Here is a 17,486-nt window from a genome sequence, read left to right as displayed (position 1 = left end):
TACTTCGAGCCAGGGAACCCTCTCTATAGCTCACTCTCTATAGCTCACTTGGCCAAGAGAGCATTGATTTCCTCACGGAGCAAGGTAAGGTGATCCTCTGTCAGCTGATAGTATGCTGGCAGCATAGAAGTGGGGTAGTCTCAAAGGAGAGGGATTAGCCCTTCTGGACTATTTGCAGCACCCACCTGTCTGATGTGATGGATTGCCAGTGAGGGAAGTGATGGCATATTCTGCCACCAAATGGCCACGAGGGTTCCTGGAGGATCGGATTAAGAAGGTTTTGTAGTGGAGGAGGGGATGGTGGTTTGGCTCGCTTTCTGGTTCGGGACCCATGAGGCCGGGGTGAGCCGCATCCATGACTCCACAGAGGTTGCTGAACTTGCATGGCCCTCTAGGGTTGGCGCGGCTGGTAGCCCCTTCCGTAGACACGAAAGGAGCGAAAGCTGGATGAAGCCCCGGGGCAGTAGTGAGGCCCAAGGACTTGGCCGTGGCCGGGGAGTCCTTGAAGCGCTCAAGGGAAGCATCCACCTTATCAATGAAGAGACGGGAGCCATCTAAGGGCATGTCCATAAGGTTGGCTTGGACATCCCCAGAAAAAAAACAGATGTTCTCAACCAGGCATGGCGACGAACTGCCACTGTCGTGGAAATCGCTCAACCTAGTGAGTCCGTTGTATCCAATCCACATCGGATGGCGAACTTAGCTGCGTATCTCCCGTAGAGTAGGGCCCGGTCCTCCTCCGAGACCATTGGCAGCACCTGCGCAACCGTATCCCATAGAGAATGGGAATAACGCCCCAAGAGGCATGCGGTGTTCACCGACCTCAGCGCTAGGCTGGTGGAAGAGAACAATTTCTTCCTGAAGTTTTCCAGGCTCTAGGACTCCCTGTCCGGGGGTGCAGAAGGGAATGCACCTCGGGACATGGAAGCTTGGACTTCCAAGTTTTGGGGAATGGGGGGTGAGTAAAGGTGGGTGCCCCGTGCAGGGGATGACAGCGGGCGATCGTCCTATACACAGGAACCCCTGTGATGGGTTTGGATCATGTCCCCAGAAGGACATCTGTCAAAGCCTCGTTGAAAGGCAGTAGGGGTTTCAAGCTCGAAACCCCAGGCTGCAGGACCTCTGTCAAGACGTTTGTCTTGACCGCCACTGTAGGAAGCTGTAGGTCAAGGCCCTCCGCAGCCCTACACACCATCATGGCAAAAGTTGCTCTCTCCTCCATAGCCAGGGTAGGAGGGGAAAGCATGCCAGAATCTGGGGTGGTGTCTAGACCACTGGTGTCACCCAATTCCTCATACCAGTCCAGGTCTTTCTGAGGCAGAATTTCAAAGGGAGCCGGCTTCCCCTCCCAATACTCTTCCTCCATTCCTACACCTTCAGAATAGGGCAGAAAAAATGGCATGGAGCAGTACGGCTCTGTCAGCGCCGGTTTCGGCATCAGTGAACGCCCGACCGGCTCCGTGTCGTCGGGAATGAGGATCAGGGAGGCACTGCCAGTCGGTGCCAACGACGCAGAGGACTTCAGTGCCAGACGCGATGCCGGGAAAGGTCGCAGTGGAGGTGTGACTGGTGTCGTTCCGGACAGGGCCCGCTATGAGGCCATAGGGCCGGGGTCGGAGCCACCGGCACGGGGGCCCCTCCATCAACTGAGCCTGCTGGGCCCAAAGGCGCGCCGGCAGGGTCAGGCAACCCAAATGTGGCACACATGGTGTCATAAAATTGAGTTGGGCGGGGGTTGCTCCGGGAAAGGGAGGGAAGCGCAGAGCCGACCCAGGCACCCACTCCGCGGAGCGAGGCCTTGAACGCTGAGGTTCCTCCGCCACTTTACAAGATGGGTGGGTGAAGTCTAAGCACACTTCCACTTCTTGTGCTTTTTGTGGTGCCTCTTACCTGACTTCAACAGTTTCGACTTCGAAGACTTAGAACCGCCGGAGGGGTGCTCAGGCCTTCCTCTCGACCGAGACCGGTGAGGCGACCGCCGCGGTGCTGGCTGCCTTGCCGCAAGAAGCTTTAGGGACCGCTCCCTCAAAGACTTTGGCGCCATGGCCCGGCAGTCAGAGCACGACTTGGAGTCGTGGTCACATTCCAGACACCACAGACAAACTATATGGGGGTCCGTAACTGATACGGCGCTGTGACAGGCGCTGCACAGCTTGAACACCGAGGTCTTCTAACTTGACATCCTAAACACAACGGAGTCGACAACGCCATCACAAAATGACAGGGGGTAGATCCCTTCAACGGATCGGCGATGGCTGGTGCGGAAAGAAAAGAACTGACGTCAGTGTGGCGGTTATATTGATGATGCTGACATCATGACGATCACGACGCCAACGACGTCACATAGAGTCGACCGACTACATCTACCAGAGTGCAGGGGTACTGCTACAAAAAATCTTCAGAATCCAGCCTGGAGCCTGGAAGTTAAAAGGTAAGGAACCTGCGGCTAGATGTCTCTATCAGATCTCTTAAACACATTCCATGACTGTGGCAGTTTTAGCCCACACAGTTAGATCTAGGCACTAGAAATCTTTGTCATACTTCAGCATCAAATCTACTAGGACATCCTAGTTTTATTTCGTGTGCCTAATTTTAATAGAAACAACATATCATGTACTTAATAAAATCCTATTCTTGGTAAAGTAATAGCTATGAGTGAACACTGATTTTATTGAGTGAGATTAGTGTAGCATACTATTTCTGAGTTCAAAGCTTCCAACCAGGTCCTGAAGTACCCACTGACTGATCGATTTAGTTAAACCTGGGAACTCATGAGTGCAATTGAAGTATTTCATTATTGAACTGGAGAGAGTCCATGGGACACTAGTGAGAAATGACAATACCTCACTTATACACTGAACAGTTCCCAATAACTGATCCAGGATCCAGAGAATATGCCTCACATTCATAAGGACACAATCATCTTCTGGCTCTTACCTCCGCTCTTTCTCGCAGACTTAGATTACCTTCCATAAGAACCTATTGTAACGGCTCCTCCCACTGATTTTAATTAGGATTTTTTTTACCAGCCTACTTTTATCGTTTTTCCTTAAATTCGTTGCTAGCTATTAGATCATATAATTCATGTTTACTCAGTGATTTTGGTATTTCATGTATTTTGACTGTGGTGAGGTGTGTATTACTGCTCATTGCATCCCAAACACTATAAGTAAGCCTCTAACTTCAGTCCACACTACGTTAGAGTGGCACAAGGCGAAATGTTTGGTTTGGCGTTGTAAGGTCCCACTAACCATCTGGTGTGGGAGCTTTATATTGGCCTTAAGCATCTGGACTAACCTCCCCATCAGGATGCTACACAGATTTTGAAAAGCCCGCTACTGGTGTAATTGTTGTGCAATCAGGATACTGGTGGGGAGTTGGAGGTTTCTCACATGCCTAGGTAACTAAGTGCTTTTAACTTGGAGCCTCCTGATGAACCTGTACACGATCTAGTAGGTAGATAGAACACTGTTATCTTGGTCATGTTTGGTCAACCATACGTGCCTTTTCCTGTAAATGGCTTATTCATCACAACCAGCCCTGTTCCCCTCCCCCTCCCCAGTATTGCTAATGTCCTTCATGACCCTAGAAAACTGGTTTTGAGTCACTCCGCATTGGATCCAGTGAGGCTACAGTCGGGAGTTGGGGGGCTCTGCGTCCTTTGGCTCCAATTCAAATTATTTTGTATTCAGTGACTACTTCTGGTTTGTTTTGACATTAAAGAGAATGAACGAGCATAATCTAACAGCCATGAATTGTCAGACTTCGTTTCCGAAGGTACTGTTTGTTTGGGGGTCCATGTGGCTCAGTGCCTGATGCCACGCACCTCACAGTCGGCGCCGTACTTTGAATTTATTGCTGCCACAACGTCGTAATTGACCCTGGTGGAGCTATTTCTTTTCTACAGGCTTTCTTTTAGAAATAATTGTTTTTAAGTGCTATTTTACTACATGTAAGTTGGATTTTTTTTGTTTTGATCTTGTAAGGTTAGATAAAGATACTTTATTTTTAGGTCAAGCCTGGGCAGCGCATGCGCTGCTCTGTGAGGCATGCTGTATTCAGGTAGGGACATGAAACTACGCCCATTCTCCGCCCATATTTTTTATTGGCTTGTGTCATTGTCCACTATAAACTGTGGCTGTCCAATGGTCAATAGGTTTAGTAGTCCCTCCTTAGTACCGCCTTGTCTCATTTTGTAACCTCCCATGGCGACATCCCTGTTACGTGTGTTGTTATTCGGTAGGCTTTAATTACAGCCTCCAAGCACTATTTTCTCAAATAGAGAGAACAAGCTCTATCACAACGCTTTTTTTTTTTATAGCACAGGAGCTGTCATTTGCAATGTAATAGGTCTTGCATTTGTGAGAGTTTAAGCTATTGGCATTGTAAATGACAATGCCTTTTATTTATCTGTTTTAAAAACCACACATACATAAAAGATATTGCCATTTACAATGCCAATCACTCAAACTCTCGTAAATGTGAGACCTATTGCATTGCAAATGCTTTTCTAAACTGGTGTGGTGTCCATTTGTGGTGTTCACTGTATTACTGTGTGTTTTGAGTACAAATACTTTACACATTGCCTTTGGGATAAGCCTGTCTGCTCGTGCCAAGCTACCAAGGGGGTGAGCAGGGGTTATCTAAAGTGTGTATGCCCCTTACACTGACTGGTTTTGGTCAGTTCATCTTTTCCCATGTGTTTGGCTCCAGCCTGGCTAGTGAAACAAAGGGCAGGCAGGCCCAGGTGTGAACTGAATCTGCCAGTGATGTCTTCTTCTGACATCAGGAAGGACTGGATACAGTATACAGGCTATAATTTGAATTGGAATCAGAGCAGGGACACAGCTCCTCCCCAACCATCATGAAGACCCTCACCCTCACAAGGGTCCCTACATGGACAAAGGTACCTACAGCTGCCAATTCGAGACCCCCAGTTCACACCATTGCCTTATATTTGTTCTACTCTGAAGTAGCCCCAATACCTTTTAGGCTTAGATAGAGGTGGAAACATGTTAGTAACACATAAACCCCTGGTCAGGTGATTCCTTGTATTTCACCTAATGACCGTTTTGTTCTTAGCGTTTTTAAACATACCAGAGGTACTCACTGAATAAAATATAATTTGAGTATACCTCTAGGTATATTTTATATTCATTCTTGACTCCAAAAAACAGGGCCTAGTGATTTATAAGAAAGCACAGGGAGAGATTAGCTTTCCCTGGTTGAGTCTGCCGGGGTGGCATTGTTCCTACCCCAGTGTGAGAGGTCGTCAAATGATTAAGCATGCCTTGATAAGTTGAGGGTGAGAAGACCTCTCAAAAATCTTGTGATGACCCACAGCTAGGAGTAATCAGAAAACTGAATAGGATATAGCTTACTCAAATACACCCTCAAGTTTCGTTTTCGAACTTATGTTCAGTGCCAGGCTGTGGGTGGGGGACAGCCCTCTGTTTAATTCTGAAACTGGTTTTGGTCAGTTCCTCTTTTCCCATGTGTTTGGCTCCAGCCTGGCTAGTGAAACAAAGGGCAGGCAGGCCCAGGTGTGAACTGAATCTGCCAGTGATGTCTTCTTCTGACATCAGGAAGGACTGGATACAGTATACAGGCTATAATTTGAATTGGAATCAGAGCAGGGACACAGCTCCTCCCCAACCATCATGAAGACCCTCACCCTTCACACCCAAGCCATCTGTCCATTGTCTGGGAGGAATACACATCACACCACAGAGTCCTTAACCGTCGGGTGACCATGGGTACTGGCAAAAAGGCACATTTGCTCTAGTCATGAAAATGCCAAATTTCTAAAAATGGCATTTCCAAATCAGTAATTTAAAATCTGACCTGACCACTGGGTTGGATTTTAAATCTCTATTTTAATGAGCCCTTGAATAATTTTCCTAGGTAGTTCCAAACTGAAGTTATGCATTATAAAGAGTTATAATGTAATCCAGTGTTTTTCTATGGGAAAGCCATCCTTGCTGCAGTGAAAAGCGACCTTAGAGAATTTCCACTGTGGGACGTGTAACACATTAATGAAATATGTCCTTCTTATCAAATATAATGCACCCTGTCCTGTGGGCATTTAGGGCATACACTTATAAGTAACTAAAACAGAAGGTTTAAGCCTGGCAAAAGGTTTATTTCTCTAGTTTGAAATGGCAGTTAAAACTGCACTACAAACTGCAATGGCAGGCCTAAGAAAGGTTTTTCAGTACTACTTTAGAAGATGGCACTATGAGTGCTGGAGCCGACTTGCGTGATTTTTAATTTATAGGCCTCAAGTATATATAGTAGCAAATTCTAGGGGCATATAAGTAAATTAAATGTGCCAATTAGTAGGATTGCAATTTTATTCTGCTTAGAGGGTAGAGCACAAGCACTTTACCGCTCGTTAGTAGGGGTAAAGTGCAGAGTCCTAATGCCAACAAAAATGGGTTCAGCTACAAAAGGCTAACATTTGTGGAATTCCTTGCAAAAGATGGTCATTCCCTACACCAACTACACTAGATTATTGCATAGGGTCATTCAAGTAAGAGTGCCATGTGCCACAGACCGTGACAAATCCAGCTCATATTGTGCAGATGTAATAATATAAGTACTGTGTTACTGTGGTTCCAGCCTAACTTGGTGAAATACTGTATTATTTGGCTGCTACTTCTCCTATATAAATAGACAAACTCGAGTCTGTCATTTGCCTGTGACTGATCGGGTACTCTGATCTGCAGTTTTACTGCCTACCCTGTTGTAGTTGCTTTATTGACCAGCACTGGTGACTAGTCCCAGAACTTGGCCATTTTCCTTGGAGCCGCTTCTTGTCACTAAAGCCGGGGAGTTCCACTTCTTCCTATGCAGTTAACCTCGACTGCCATTTGAGGTAATCCTGCCAAGTAGCGTAGCTGCTCTCAGGCACGTATTCACTGAGACTCACTACTGTTCTATATAATGTACTTATTATTTCCTGGGGTACAGTGATATCTAACCTCAGCTGTCAGCCACTTTAACAGCAGGATAGGAGCCACCATGTGCCAAACTACGTCAGAGGGTAAGGACTTCATCATATTTGTGAAAGCTTCTGTGCCCTGCACTCCCTATGCCGGGGAGTGCTTAGACATGAAGCGCCCTAGAAGTAACTGGGCATTACATTCAACAACTAATCCATCATTAAAAAAGAGTCAGAGTTGTTGTCTACCCTCTAATTCAAATATTTTCTTTATCAATGTTCTATTGTAACTTTGATTGTTTGGTGTGAATTATTCGGTTTCGTTTAGTGATATGGTTCACATTAGGTCATGTCAGTTTTGTAAAAATGTAAAAAGGGTGCTGAATTGATGTGAAGGATAGTGTGCAAGAACAGAAAGACAACGAATGCAGGATGATCAGAGGCACTATTAGGAATCCTAGTGACAAATCACAGAAAAGTAATTAGGAGATTATACATTGGGTAACTTTTCAATGGTAGACCGCAAATAAGTTTTAAATGGTATGGAGTTCATACTTTTCCTAGCCAGTCTTGCAGTGGCGGCTCCTCTGCTGTGGCAGAGGAGTGTCGCCCCACTGCTTTTGAGCAGTGTAAAGGAAAGGAAATATAAAATGCTAATACATTTGTGTTTTTATCATTTTATGTTTCCTTTGAGGGCGGGCGGGTGGGCGGGGCTGCTCTGCTAACGGAGCAGTGCAAGGGAGGAGTGGTTTGCCCACTCCTAAGTACGCAATAACTGTTTGGTCGTCCCTCTCGGACCACCCAAACCAGTCATGCGCACTTTCCTCATTCTCCATGCAGGCTGCATTAAAGCCTGCATGAGGAACAAGCCCAAGCCCCATTCCCTGGTTGAACGTCGAACAGGACGCTCAAAACAAATCACAATGCCTAAGTGCAGTGTTGTGATTGGTCAGGGGAGCCTGGCTGTTCTTCCTGACTTCCTGTCACATGAGGAGAGCAGGAGCAAGGAGCAGAGACGCGAGACCCGGTGGCAAGGTAGGTGTATAATTTTTTTATTTTTTGTTTTACATTGGCCAACCTCTCACTCCCCTGCGTTTCACCGTCACCCCCGTCACCCGCGAATCATGCTGGCCCCCACTGCTTTCTTGGTTGTTTTAAAATCCTGATGTGCCTGCAACTTCTGTATGCAACCAAGGCTGGAAGTACTCATTGTGTCTATTAACTCACCACCTTTATCTAAATTGCTGGGAGCTACTGTTACAAGTAAATTTAGATCCTGCAGTCAACGCTACGGCTGCTTTCGGCGATCAGCAACAGGACCTACATACAACCTTTCTCTGGAAGTCCTCAATAGCTGCTTTGCCCTCAGTGAAATCTGCACTCAACCTTCACTTAGATATCTGCTACTAGCCTTTTTTCAACTTTAAACCAATGTTGTAGACTTCCAGACCTTGCTTTTATCTTTGCTCGAGAATTTGTCTTTTCCATAACACCTTAAATTCTATTTTGCCCTAAACTTGCCTTGTACTTTGTCTAATCTGTACCTACACTCCCTTGTAAGCCTATTTCCTGAAATTCAACAGTTCAGTCCCATTCGTATATTTGCTTTCTATCCTTCCCTTTAAGGACAGAGCTACGGTAACTGATACAGGAAGTCACAGGGCCGTGTATCCTCAATGGGCCCTTCATTCACTTCTGAAACACCAGTAGGGCTAGTAATCACACATTTCACCTGTTTATCTCATCAGTATTGCTCCTACTGCCAAACAAAAGCTAGTCAGATTTCTTGCTAGTCTACTTGGTATCTATATTTGGACTTCTTTTAGGTTAGTAGCTCCAATTCAAAAGCCAGGTTTAGACTTTTATCACATTACAGCTGGCTGTCGAATACCTCTCACAGGTAACAGTGTCCTACCCTGTACTCAGAACTAACCAGGTGTGAACCATCTGTCAGACCTGGGGTCACACCTTAATGGCAAATACTGTTTCCAAGCGCACGTCACTGGGATGGCGGCAGGAAGACACATACACTCAGATATTCATAATGAGATTTAAGGTCGATTTTCATGCCCACACTAGAAAGTCATACTTTTCAAGTCACAGATGCTTTCTCAAATCTGAACAAATATTCATTCAGAGCATTCCAGCATGGTTAATGACAAGTGCATGTTTTTTCACATTTGTGTAAGTGATATCCTCTTATTGAACAGAACGATTCGTAGCAGAACACGTTTTTCAAAAGCTCACCGTTTCATGTATTCTAGCCCACAGATCCGGATCAACATCTGCATTTAAACCTTCTGCCTGTCTTATGGTCTGTTTTCCCATTCACTTCCAGGTTACAGAGTCCAGATGCCAGTGAGCCGGCCTTGGCGCTGTTGATCCAGCCTTGGGCTGCTTCATTGGGGCTTCTGATTTGTACTGATTCTGCTGAGATGGAATAACTTCTAACCTGTGAATTTACAAAAAATGAGTTAGTGGCATGTTTGTGTTCAAAACATTCAAACTACATGATTAAATATTCTTGGATCACAAAGCCATTAGTTAAACAAACCAGAAGCCAGTGAGACATGAAGGAGGAAAGTAAGGCTGTGGGAGCTTATGCTACAGCTTCTCATAAATTTTAAAAAATTGCAATGATTGAAACTTATAACAAGTAAAGTCTCATACAAATAATGAGGTTTAACGCCAACAAAAAATATGCTAAATCTATTTGTTTAATGTTAATCCTCCAGGAAAACACTATTGCAAAAACATTTTTATGGAAATTTCCCTCATAAAGTTGACAACATTTGAGAAAATTGTCAAGTCTGTCATCTTTACAAAACCTCGCAGTGAATTTTTTTCGCACATAACTAGAGAACTGAAACGTGGACATTATTACAAAAATACATTTTTGCATACAAATTATGTTTTGATTCAGGATGTGTTCCGGTTTGTGCAAACGATACCCACAGGATAGTAGTCCTAAATGTACCTTCTCAGAGAAGCGCCTTTCCCTCATGGTCGCTACACCTTTCTCTGTCCTCTGTAGGAATTCTATTTCCATCGTATTCCGTGACTTTAGACAGTCCACTAAAAAATAGTGATTTGTAACATCCTCTGGAACCCCTTAACCTTCCCCCACCATATCAATGGTGCTTTATTTGAAGTGATTATCAGATATTTAGTTTCGTAGGCATCACGCTCACTTTCTGAAACTTTTCTGAACTTTGCTCCAAGTCTTTGAAACAGTTTCAATAAATCGTGTTAATTGCATCTTAGATACAAACGTCAGTGGTTAATACTTTGAGACACTGAGAATATCATTCACATCTGAGCCTAGTGTATGAAATAATTGGGGAGATTCTGCGATTCTCTAGATCAAGCACCCAGAAATGTGGTATTCGAAGTTTATATGTTTTTCTAAAGAACCTATTAGATAGCTATCAGAGGTAGCTTACTCTGTATATACTCCATCAGAACATGAGGAGTAAAACGTATGGACTTCTCCTAGCCACATAAGATCATTATTCTCGATTAATTTTGCTACAGTACTGGCTACTGGGATACAACAGAATAACTACAGATTTGTACAGACCATACTGGTCATTGTTCCAGCAACCATGCTGCTATGGATACAATGACTACACCGTACACCAAGCGAATGAGGGAGCTTTATGTATCTCTTCCAGGTGGAAAGCCCAAGATTTGTCTTCCTTCTCTTTCCAATAAATTCACCTACACTGCTAGTAAAGCAAACCTGTGGTGCATTATTAGTATTCAGCTTTCTAGAGGAAAGAGTATTGTTTGTGATTTAGATGTTGAAAACATGCATGTACTGGAAGTGTCCCTGGCCTTTCACAGAAAGCCAGTTCCAAATGTACATTGCAGCTGTGGCTATAACATCATGAGCTGGTTCACCTTCGCACCTTATTTTACTTGTTTTATATTTAACATTATTACTTTTCTCTTAAATCCTCTCCCCACCCATAGAACCTCCCAGCATCAGTTGTTTAAAAGCACACAGTCCTATAACTATTGCACCTAACCTCCCAACATCCTATCTCTGACTTAATAAGTATGTTTACTTAGGTTTAACATCGAGTTTGGAGACAGAACTGTCACAACCTGTCGGGTGTTGCCACAGAGCAGACATACTTGCTAATGGGCATATGGTACCACCCCCAGGACCTTCAACATTGAAAGAAATAACATGGGCAGTGACACATTTTATTGCATACAATGTGCCTTTCCCTAGCAGCAGTAACACATTGATTTCACCCATAAAGTTTCACAGGGGATCAAAAATCACGACTTTGCACAAATCAGAAGGTCTAGAATTCAATATGTAATCACTGTAAACAAATTGCATTAGTGGTTTACCGTCAGAGTAATCTGCTGAGGCCCTTCCAGAAGAACAGCACATCCGGAGACAATCAGCGGTTTATACACCCAGTCCAATATGGTGTATCGTTCATTAATAGATCCTTCGCCTGCCAGTATTCCTAGAGGCTTTTTTTTTTTTTTACAAAATAGAACACTACTTTAATAGCAGTGCTTCCTCTGGTACCAGGTTCTAGGCTGCAAAAAAATATGTACACCTGTATGTAGTATGCACTATATTCAGAAAGATTGACTCAAAGGTAATTATTGTTTTTTCTTTAAATTGTAGCAGACGTTGTGCATTTCTTAGCTTGGGATATAATACTGTTGCCACACACTTCTGGTGAAGCGAAGTGCGTGGAAGATTTGTGAAATCCGCCTCAGTGTCTTGTGGTCGGGGCTGTAGCTTTCTGACTGAGTGCATATTCGGTCTCTCCAATCAGGTAGTGGACTTGAGCTGGATTTTGGAATGCAAACATCAACGAGTTGTGTTGAAAGATGTAGCGGGAAATCCAGTTCTATAAGTAAGCCAACTCAATACCATGATAGGCTCAGAGAAGGAGCTTTGAAGTCGATTCTGTTCCACAAGGAACCAGTGGAGGGATTTCAAAGTCTATGTAATCAATCAGGCACCTCATGATGCTGCTCAAGGACCAAACATTTTGATTTCAATCCTACAATACTGATCCTCAGATCCAGTCTCAAGTTGGTGGTTGTCAAGAGTCATTTTCGATGAGATTTGTGAGTCTAGATACAATGATTCTCTGAAAGAACTACAGCGAACTCAAGTTCAACACAGGCAAAACGGTTTGTTACTGGATCATGGGTGCTTCTTAAGTTGCCACCCCTTTGCCTGATGCCCCGATCCTGTCTAGGTTCAGGACTTCATTCTCTAACAAAGTCAGAAACCTGTGTGTCTCTAGGGACAGAGTTTGAACAGTCATAAAGAGTTATCCCATCAGCCATATTTCATCTTCTACAGCTGCCTCCCAATATTTCCGGACTGCCAAGCTTCACGCTACTGTCAATGCACAGCTAGCCAACACTACTGCTCTGTATTTAGAGCTTCTCATTTGTCAGGGTAAACCCAGCATGCGATGACGAAAGCAAATACGCAACTGGTGCTAGGGAAAAAAACATGAAATGGCGAGCCAGAGTTATATGAAATTGTGCTTGTAGCTAAACTAATTCTCACCTTGGAGGACAACTTATTTCTTTAATGCCCCCTATTATGATTTATTTTGCAAAACATCTCTCTTGTCTTTGTTCAGCTGGCTGGTGATTTGAATTACATTTCCCTCTAATTTCATCTCCATGAAATAAGACTCTTGCGTACAAAGGAGGGATTGAACCACACTGATCACTCGACACCACATTTGCATTGTTGTTTCAAAATGCTGCTTGCGGAGAAAGATTCTTAAAATCTGCAGGGTGTCCTACTATTGGCAAAAGAAGAATATCTTCTTATTTATATGCATAGACCACCTAGAGGAATCTTTTCATTGCCTGAGCTGCTATGAATAGCCATGGATGTGCAGATTTGATCCGGAAACCTGGAGAAATCAGTTGCCAATTTATAACGATTAGAGAGAGAGCTAGTGAGAAGGGGGAGTGTTTGAGTGTCCAGGAGAGAAATAGCAAAAGAGAGAGAGAGAAAGAGAGAGACCATGTGCATGAGACATGGAGGGGAGGTTTATTTTTCACTGGTTACCTGTGTACAGCTCAATCAGAAGCTGAGTTTTGGAGGTGGCAGGTGATGGGTGAAAAGATGGATGGGGTAATCGGTGGGTATATGTAAAGGTGAAAGTATGGGCAGATGGAGGGATAAATAGATAGAACGATAAATGTATGGATATATGGAAGGCAAGTGAAAGAAGCTCTTTTTAGAAAGCTTGCATTTGGTCGCTACGCGTGCTCGGTCTGATTTGAGGTATGTTTCAAGTTGGGGGTATTTTAATTTTCTGGCTACTCCCTGGAGGCGGTCCCATCATCGGAGAGAAAATGATGTCCACTAAATTGAGAGGCAGGTGATCTTTACGAGGACTCGTCTGCTGCAAGCTTAGCACGAACATTCATGTCTCGAGAGGTTCTTGGGTGAAATACAACCACTGTAATGCTTTGCTGTATTTAAGATGCAGTGTCTATTCTAAACGCATCCTGCTTTCTTTTATTTGGATCGTCTAGACTTAATCATCAGATCCGGGGGGACCTAGAAGGAGATCTCCTTGATTTAACCTTGTTGGCGCCCTGTCTCCGGAGACTCAATCAGGTGGTCCTGGTCCTGTCATCTCTAACCCTTCACGTCCTTACTTTGCCTGACAAGATACTTGTATAATTGTGCTCTGGTAGGTCTTCTTGGAAGTAAATTGGCCTGCAATACGATTCTTTAATTAAAACAATGAAATGCATTTAACGAGCACACATTTAACTGGGTTATGTGAACAAATGTTTAACTGGATTCTTTTCCTGGTTCTTTTTCTAGCATGAGCGTTGTAGGACAAAGAAGAAAACTATTACTTGTCTTTAGATTATTTTAGCAGACAACTGCCTGATATGAAATGATAAAGGACTATAACCTCAAATGTAGGTAAATACTTTATTATGTACACATGGCCTTGTCGGGTTTTATGAGATGTGATTATAATAAGGTGCAATGCTATGAAAAGCTTGTCCCCCTCAGCTGCCTTCATTTCCCCTTTCCCATGCCACTGTTCTCTCTTTCATCTTACTTCCGTAACTCCCACACTCAATTGTCCAAATCTCATATCATGTTGAAGTTCAATTGCCCCAAATCTGTTATGTTGAAAATGAAAAAAAGACTTTCAGTGCTCAATTACAGGCTCATCACATTTATTTACAGATCTGAATTGTGCTTCTAAAACCTATTATTATAATACTTTTACTTATCCCAGTAGCCACATGAATAGGGAATTATGACTACAAAAGGCATCAGCTTGCGAACTCTTAGCTGAAATATGAATTCTGTGTCCAGGGAAGAATTCATATTCCATTGTTTACATAGAACATTGCGTGAGGTAAGACTTGGTATTATTGTTGTGCGCAGACTAAACTTGTTTCAGGTAACCACCCTAATTTACTGTTACATTCTAAGTATCTCCACAGTGTGGAAATCTGAAATAATTTCTGTTAGCATAAGCTGAGGCCATCTTGGTTGTGGCACCCATTTTGTTGGCTTTGTAATTCTCCCATCCTCTGCTGCTCGTCTTTTTCCCTGCCTGTGCTGTCTATTTTAGTTGACTTCCTGACTCAGCTAAAAGCAATATGCATGCTAAGAGTTTGTAGCTGCCAGAACACCTGGTCTCAAACTCAACTGTCAATCATTTTCTGCTGTTGTAAACAGTTCTGTTCCCCCTCCCACTTTTCTGACTAAGTGATCTCCCATCTGCCCATGTTTGTCGGTAACTATTCCAGTGTAGGCCTGTACCTTCTATTTGTACCCACATGCTTACCAGTGCAGAAAAAGCTGTATATAAGGCCTGTGTTCTGTGACTTCAATGTACTACCTCAGGCAGTACTTGAGAGTGCTGTGTGGACGTAGTCCCACTCATGAGTGATTAATAAACTTGTTATTTGAATTCCAGCTTCAGTGCCAATCTCTATTTTCTTGGCCTATGGACCCGTGGACAGAGAAGGGTGACCCCTGCACCGGTTTGCTCATTAAAAAGAACATTTCCACAACAGGGCTTATACTAGCCCCAAGTCGCTGGCAAAATGTGATCCATCCAGAACCCACTATTGCCCCAAATGCCAGTATGACCAGGCAGATTTCCTGGAGGTGATAGTTTCCTATTGGGGGGACATTTACTCTACTTTGACCCTCATGCCGGAACAGTCCCTTACTCCTGACCCACTGATGGCTTTGCTGGGGTATGTGCGACAATTCCCATTGGAACTATGTTGTTTTACTGACATTGCCTTGCTCCTAGCCAGTCAACGGATCTCGCCTCACTAGGGTGCTCGGACCCCTCCAACTGTGTCAGCCTGGCTGAAAGACCTGACCCACTGTGATACTAATTCTGTATTGTATGCTTCACTTCAGCCAGTTGCTTCCAGGCCTAAAGATATCTAGCAGCCACTGCGGGACTACTTGTTGTCCTTGGATCATGCTGCAGACGATGAAGCGGCAGATGAACCCCTTGGTCCCTACTCAATGCTGTAATAGGCAATCCCCAAACTTGCTCTGTGATACCCTGCTGATCGGTGCCTACTTCTGAAATTTACCTTGTCTCTACAGTTTATTTGGACCTTTACTTTTTTATTCTTCTTTTGTTTTTCTTTCCCAGTCCTTTTACTGTGCCACGCATGTGATATTGTTTCTATTTTGCTCTAGCTTCAATGCCTGTACTTGTTGTATAAAACAATAAAGTAAAAAAAATATATATATGAATTCTGTGCCCAGAAGCCATGAAATAGGAGTTCAGCTTCTGGATCACATCTACAGTTCTGGGGCTTATCTCAGATGAAGTCTTGCTTCCATAATAAATCAGATCTGAATTCTGCTTAAATAAATTATCCATTGTGAACCGTGCTTCCACAATTTATCGTGAAGTTCCCAGAACACATCAGATGTGATTGTGTCCCAAAATACATCTGATGAAAACCATAAACGTGTAGTGCAGCAAATATGTATTGTGAATCCTGACTGAGCCCGATATCAACTCAAGTTTCCACTCAGCACATCAGTCTGAACAAGGCCTACTGGTCCAGACTGCCGGCCCTGGTCACTTCCACAAGGTTCACAACATGTGCTGTGGAGTCTCGCAGCCCTTTGAACAAGTGGCCCAGTTGTTCCTCTGTGCCAAGAGAACGTGTTGTAAAAGTGACTCAACAGAATGTGTATTTGTTATTCTTTTGGCACTCCTACGTGGTGCTGATGCTGTAAATATCCCTTTTCAAGGTGAGGCCCGAAGGGCAGGTCAGGGCCCGGCCAGCTATCTCCATCACAAGCGCAAGATTAGATACCAACACAGGTTTTAGATCATAGCCTGTAATTCCATTAGGCTCAAGTACACGGAAGCAGCAAACACATCCAAGAGAGAAATTGGAATGGGATTTGTATTGGCAATGCAAATGCCTGCAGTAACACTAAGCTGTGATTCTATTTGAGGCACGGCTGATTGTGTCCATCGGGACTGAGGCAGAGTGGATGAGAGCATGACGTGGAGTGCAGCTGGAGGGGAAGGAGCAAAAGGCCAGGCCCGCCATCCCTGCTGGGGAAGAAGAGCGACTGCTACGGTGGACATGTAATGATGCGCCGCGTGTTTCGGCACATACGTGTAAAACAGCTTTATACAATCCTAGTAAGCTGCACGGATCCAAACACTTTCCGTTCCTATGTGGTGTTCCTTATTTGACTTCTTATTTTTGCAGAATATATGCAAACATTCTAGCTACTGCTTCTACCGCAACGCTAGCCAGGTGTTTCTTTAATTTTTTTCATCGTGTAATTTCGAAAAGCACATCTAAAAACCACAAAATAGGTGTGAACCGTTTATTTGACGTTTAATAGTTGTTCATGCCTTTTCCTTCTTTTGACTAATGAGATTCATTTTTGATCTGGTGGAATATACCACAATGCCGTATAATGTCTCAAAAATAACAGCACAGCAGTAAAAAAAAATGAAAATCTGTGTCCAAAATACAAACACCATTTGATTAAAGCACAAACAGGCACGCGATAAGGGAAAGGCTAGAAATCAGAAAAAGCGAGAGAGAGCGTGCATGTGTTATTTTTGTTCTGACTCGTCTTAAAACCACTTACAGTTACCAACGACCATAACATAACCCCATAACTTGTCCCACATGCCATGCTTAAAACGCAATTTCGCAATATGCAGAAACAATCAAAAGAGCAATAAAAATTACAACAGGGGTGTTGGCATTTGTTGTGGGTGTCAATAACTATCGCCGGTGACCGCGGCGGCAGTGCACAGGCAGAACGGGCCACCGAGTCCGCTCAGTGCAGAAGGGGTTGGTCCCCAGGCCCTGTGCCCAACCACCCATGCCTGCCTAGCACAGAGGCAGGCTACTGGGCCTGTGTGCAGGGTAAATCCTGCGCCCAACCTGCCTGGGCCTAGTATCACAGTCCTTAAGCATGCAACAAAAACACTCAATAATTCATTGTCCAACCAGTGCCTTTACTTCTAAAAAGGAAAAG

At 44.0% G+C, this 17,486-nt stretch overlaps 1 protein-coding gene across 2 annotated transcripts in view; it reads right to left on the bottom strand.

Moving 5' to 3' along the window:
- Positions 1-17,486, bottom strand: part of NEXMIF (neurite extension and migration factor) — a 1,529,077-nt gene that overhangs the window by 942,609 nt on the left and 568,982 nt on the right. For both annotated transcript variants that reach the window (XM_085608249.1, XM_085608247.1), the window contains exon 2: positions 9,191-9,395. The gene's annotated coding sequence lies outside the window, so the exon portion shown is untranslated. The remainder of the gene's footprint in view (positions 1-9,190; positions 9,396-17,486) is intronic.

Source organism: Triturus cristatus, chromosome 5_2 (genome assembly GCF_964204655.1).
Source record: "Triturus cristatus chromosome 5_2, aTriCri1.1, whole genome shotgun sequence".
In the NCBI taxonomy this organism is placed as follows: Eukaryota; Metazoa; Chordata; class Amphibia; order Caudata; family Salamandridae; genus Triturus; species Triturus cristatus.
The sequence above is the reverse complement of the archived record's forward strand: the minus strand, read 5'-3'. Positions and strand labels throughout refer to the sequence as shown.